At 42.7% G+C, this 6,000-nt stretch overlaps 1 long non-coding RNA gene across 1 annotated transcript in view; it reads left to right on the top strand.

The window, feature by feature from the left end:
* The first annotated feature begins 2,465 nt into the window (after window positions 1-2,465).
* LOC130294243 (uncharacterized) overlaps window positions 2,466-6,000 on the top strand; it is a 40,194-nt gene continuing 36,659 nt past the window's right edge. The window contains exon 1 of the long non-coding RNA XR_008848450.1: window positions 2,466-2,575. This is a non-coding gene — a long non-coding RNA (uncharacterized LOC130294243). The remainder of the gene's footprint in view (window positions 2,576-6,000) is intronic.

The following is a 6,000-nucleotide window of genomic DNA, read 5'->3' as shown; positions in this document are numbered from 1 at the left end:
TATTTGCTTACCAGGCTTTGACTTTCACCTGAAGGGGGTTCACTGATGATGGAAGCGTGGCTGCGTGGTTATGCCTTGGTCTCCCTCAGGACACCAGACACTCTCAGGTCTTGACTGTACTGCTCCTCTGCATGGTCTAAACTCATCCGAACTGACCAGATCCTCCCTGCTATATGAGAGAGCAATTTGGAGGACTCCCATAACTCATCTACATGTCACCTGGTCACTGGCACCTTCCTTGGTTGCACAGACTTAGTAACAACATTTAAAGGTACATTAACATCACTACATTAACATGAATACATTAACTCTTTATATAACAGACGGTGTGATAAGAGTCCTGAGGAGTGTGGAGGCCAGGGGACTGGGACTAAGTCAACCTGATAGGACCAATAGTGTACAGAAGGGCCACTTCTGTACTGGGCCACCACAAAAGTGTCCCCCACACTACTACAACTCCAACAGAAGCCTTAACCACTGATTCAAGGCAGGAAGGATTGATGTTTTAATGTAGTTTACACCAAATTCTGACCCTGCCATTTAAATGTCGTAGCTTGAATCGAGACTCAATAGACCTTGAAATGAAAATTAATTATTAATAAAAAGATTGAAACAGTAGACTTAATAGACCTTCTTCATGTCAACCAACAGATATCTATCATTTAATGGCACTTAATAACCTCATAATTTGCTATTGAAATAGGCACAGAAATTAAAGATACCATTAACTAATGGACTTTTACTGTTGGCTTCCACTGAAAGACTGAACATGTTCATTCTTCCACTGGAATTCGGATAGCCGTAAGAAATTCTGATGTGGAAATTCAGCAGTAGGAACACAGCAGATAAAAATTAATTGGAGTCAATGGCAGTAAGCTGCAAGGCTGAATCTGTGCGGAATGTACCCTTAGGCTAGGTTCAGACTGCAGAATTTCTTGGCAGAATTTCTGCCGGAGATCGAGCCGGCGGCACTAGGACCGAGCAGACAGCATTGTTGCCCCATAGCCTGCAATGCATTTCTGGGTGGATCTTTTGGGACATCTGCTCAGAAATGCATTGCCATCTATGGGGACGGCAATGTAGTCCGCGCGATTCTAGTGCCGCCGGCTTGATCTCTGGCAGAAATTCTGCCCAGAAAATCCACAGTGTGAACCTAGCCTTAAAATTTTGCTTGGAATTTCCTCACAGTAAACATGCCCTCACAGTGAGGATCAGATAAGCCTACTAGAGTACTGGAGTGCAACAAAGCCTCATAGGTCCTACAGAAGAAAGTCCAAAATTCCAATTTGGAATTGATTTATGTAAAATATTGACATTTTGGATGGTAAATCTATACTTCAGGCACTCTATAGGTGTTATAGGAGCACTGGTACTGGCATTTAATGTATTTTTCGCCCTATAGGACGCACCGGCATATAAGACGCACCCAATTTATAGGTACTAAATCTAAAAATATAAAGATTCTGAACCCAACAGTGGTCTTCAACCTGCGGACCTCCAGATGTTGCAAAACTACAACTCCCAGCATGCCCGGACAGCCAACGACTGTCCGGGCATGCTGGGAGTTGTAGTTTTGCAACATCTGAAGGTCCGCAGGTTGAAGACCACTGGTATAGGAGGTAGTACTCACGTGTCCCCGCCGCTCCGGACGTGTCACCGGTGCCCTGGATATCGCTCCATCGCTGTCGCTGCGTCCCCGTGGTGTCCCCGACGCTCCGGACTTCTTCGTCCCCGGGATCCACGCTCTCCGTCGCCGTCATCATGTCGCCGTCATCACGTCGCTAAGCACGCCGCTCCTATTGGATGATGTTGTGCGCGATGACGTGATGACGTCGAAGGAGAGTGCAGGGGATCCCGGCACTGAGCAGACACAGAGGAGGCAGGTAAGGTCCCTCCCGATGTCTTGTAAGCTGTTCGGGACGCCGCAATTTCACCTCGGCGGTACCGAATAGCCCGATTGAGCAGCCGGGTTAGTGTTATTTTCGCTTCAGACGCAGCGGTCAGCTTTGATCGTTGCGTCTGAAGGGTTAATACAGGGCATCACCGCGATCGGTGATGTCCTGTATTAGCGGCGGGTCCCGGCCATTTGCCTTATAAGACGCACAGTTTTGGGGAAGAAAAAGTGCGTCTTATAGGGCGAAAAATACGGTACATATATGTATAGTAAACATTCATCTATAACACTGACAAGAACAATGATGGCAATAGAGGGTAATCGAGATGCACTTTTTTCGTGCTTATGTTTTCTGTATTCTTTTAAGTGATTTTCCTGTGTGATGCTCAGCAGTGCAAATATCAGTATGAAAAATCCGGTTCACAGAGACAAAAGAATGTTCTTTCAGCTCTCATCCCGTTCAATATTTTATTGTAGATAAATCAGCAGCGACATGATGCACATGAGGATACGTCAACCCAGCTCACCAGCAAATGGCCGTTGACCGGTGAGCTGTGCTGAAGTATCCTCATGTGCATCATGTCGCTGCTGATTTATCTACATTCACATCACCGGACCATTATTAATCCTGCTACTCTTACTGTAGAGACACATATTACAGCAAAAAGAAGCCTAAAAAAGGTAACTTTTACACATTAAGTTAACAAAAAAAAAAAAAAAAAAACACATCAGGGATATTGTGTTACAGTAGAAACCACAGGTACCTCAACGTAAATTGACCTGGTGTGTTTATATTATTTTATTCATGGCCCGGTGTTTGCATATTAAGACTAGGAAATCTTACTGAGATCACTTGTTTTATTTAAATTAAAGTACTTGTGGTTTCTGTTGTAACTCAATATCACTGATGCGTGGAGTTTTGGTTTTCTGTAGTAGAAGTTAAGTTTTAGCCTCTTTTCTGCTGTGATATATGACTTATCTCCAATAAGGAATTAAGCAAAGTGAATGCCGCAAGTGCACTTTTATATATCTGAAAACTGGATTACATAAACACGATAGGGGAGATTAATGAAAAGTAGCAGTTCATGTGCCAGTCTGAAATAGAAGTTTTTAGGAGAGACAAATAATAATAATGATAATAATAAATAGATTTGGGTCATCTTGGACTTCCCTAAACAGATTCACTCTACAATTCACATTATTTTAGTCTGTAATAATGATAAATCTGGCTTTACTCACTAACTGGTTAACCCTTGCCACTTTTTTCACCTATCAAAAGTGATGTCCAAATAATTGGTTTTGCCCCACTATCCCAATATGGAGAAGTTAATGCCACATGCCAGGGATAAGCACGGGAGAGTAAGAGACTTGGCAGGAGCATAACAGAGTGAAGGCATGACAACTGCTGTGCTGAGGTGTTATCATTGATAATGGTCACGTCTAAAAGAGAGAAGGTGAGGGACTGCTGGGTCTCAGTTGTTTAATGCCAGAGATGCTATAGTTGGGCATGGTCAGTCAGAGGGACCTGAGGGGAAAAAGAAGGGCTCCCTACCAAGGACATGTATGAAGGACACATTGGAATCCATAGAGAAGCTAGAGTCCAATAAAAGAACCTATCAGGTCCCCTAACCACTATAAGCCCTTGTACATTGTATATCTAGGGAACAGCATTTAGCATTCAGACGCTGTGCCCATAAGCTTCCCCTGAAGCCACACTATGGTTAAAAAACTTAAATCTCTGCTCGCCACCTCTGAGTAGGTAGATATGGAACAGAGTGGCAGGGCATGTAGTCACACTGTAGTCACACTGCCCCCTGCCTCCTTCCAGCTGTCATGCTTGATTGACACACCGATAGACAGGCTTTATATGAAGTGACTGGAATGAGGGTGGGGTAGCATGACCACATACATTCAGATACTGTGCCTTACATCTACAAGGTATTGGGGAGAGCTCTTAAAGGTTAGAGGCCTGGCAGGTTCCCTTTAAAGGGGTACTCCGGTGGAAAACCCATTTTTTTTAAATCAACTGGTGCCACATAGTGAACAGATTTGTAAATTAGTTCTATTTAAAAAAAATTAATCCTTCCAGTACTTATCAGCTGCTGTATACTACCAGAGTACCCCTTTAAAGGGAACCTACCAGTTGTATTCCTTACTGGAGTTCTTTTCAGTCTGACCACAGTGCTCTCTGCTGACACCTCTGCCCATATCAGGAACTGTCCAGAGCAGGAGAGGTTTGCTATGGGGATTTGCTTATACTTTGGACAGTTCCTGATACGGACAGAGGTGTCAGCAGAGAGAACTGTGGTCAGACTGGAAAGAATTCCAGAAATAAATACATACTTACTGTGGAGCATACAGCAGCTGATAAGTACTGGAAGGATTAAGATTTTTAAATAGAACTAATTTATACATCTGTTTAATTTTCTGGCACCAGTTAATTTTAGAAAATGTGTTTTCGACCGGAGTGCCCCCTAGATATACTACAATCTACATCTCTAATGTTAATGACATGGGAACAGCACAAAGCAGAATACTGTAAAGAAGAAAAGATGCCTCACAATTGTTATGTCATTGTCATGGATGACATATGTCAGCAGAACTGGAAGGTCCTCAATAAGGGCTCTATTACTCTATTAGAAAGGTGGTTGGCTGCCAGACACAGGCACCAAACAATGTACTGTACTGTACAAGTCCATGAGCACTCTTTTAAAGTACTTGATGGTAAAGATCCAACAGTATGATCACTGGATTGTTCAGACAGCCATTCACTTTCACTATTGTCAATAGCACTTCCCCCCCCCCCGCCGATGAAAAATGATTTTTAAGCATAAATACAACCCTGATGATCACCTAATGATTAACTAATGTTTCAGGTTTGTCATCTGATCACTGGATCTATTACATTGGGTGTATATCGGCCAATTCAGCTGATAATCTCCCCACCTAATATAGCATTAAAGGGGTACTCCGCTGCTCAGCATTTGGAACAAACTGTTCCGAACACTGGAGCCCGCACCAGGAGCTCGTGATGTCGTAGCCCCGCCCCCTAATGACATCACACCCTGTTCCCTCAATGTAAGTCTCCTCCCATAGACTTGCATTGAGGGGGCCGGGTGTGACGTCATGAGGGGACGGGGCTATGACGTCACAAGCTCCCAGCTCCCAGTTTGTTCCAAACGCTGAGCAGCGAGTACCCCTTTAATGCTGGTAGCTTTCCCAGCCCAATAATAATATAAGGGAGGCCAGCAGATAAAATAAATCTGTGCAACAGTAAAACTTTGATAGGTTAGGGGAAAAAATTGGAGTACATATGTTATCTCCATATTCCCATGGCTTGCATATTAGACTCTGTTCACACTAGTAAAGAAGAAATAATTGACAGCATTCACCAGATGAAAAAAATAATTTCTTTAATGGGAAATGTGACACTAGAGTAATGGCTTCCATTTTTAAAGGATCCATGTCGGATACGATAATCCATTTTTGTACCAGGTCCTAATGGATCTCATTTACTCATATACAATGGTTGATAATAGATTTCTACATATAAGGACATTTAATCTGTCTCGCATTCCCCTTTAAAAGAGCGTGGCTGAAAATATAACCATACTAATCCTCTAGGCTTGATTAAAAATGATTGGGTGTAACAACGAGACCCTGGAACGCCCTGCCTATGAATGTTAGTGGTTTACAGTATATGACTAATAGTTTTGAGTGAGTGGTTGACGCCAGATATTTTTTTGCTCAGAATACAGTTTCTAAAAAATGTCAAGATATCACGCGGCTATTCCGGTCATACATAGGGTCCGTCAGACCGTCTCTATATTTACAGGAACAAATTTTTTTAAATTGAAAACAGATAGGAAAGTATGTGATTTTTTTTCAAGAACATTTACGCTTGGCTCACTATTCAGATGCTATTTTAGGAGAGAACAATCACATTTTAACTGTGTACATGTGTATGTTTTATTATCTCCAGGACCCAACTTATATTAAATAATGCAGCTATACAGAGTGAATGGGAAATCAGCCAGGTTATCTATCACTGGGGCTGTATATAACCTGGCTTAGCTGTTTGCTGGCAGCCTATAACAGTCAGGCCC

This window comes from Hyla sarda, chromosome 10 (genome assembly GCF_029499605.1).
Source record: "Hyla sarda isolate aHylSar1 chromosome 10, aHylSar1.hap1, whole genome shotgun sequence".
In the NCBI taxonomy this organism is placed as follows: Eukaryota; Metazoa; Chordata; class Amphibia; order Anura; family Hylidae; genus Hyla; species Hyla sarda.
Note: the sequence above shows the minus strand (reverse complement) of the source record. Positions and strands in the feature narration are given on the sequence as shown.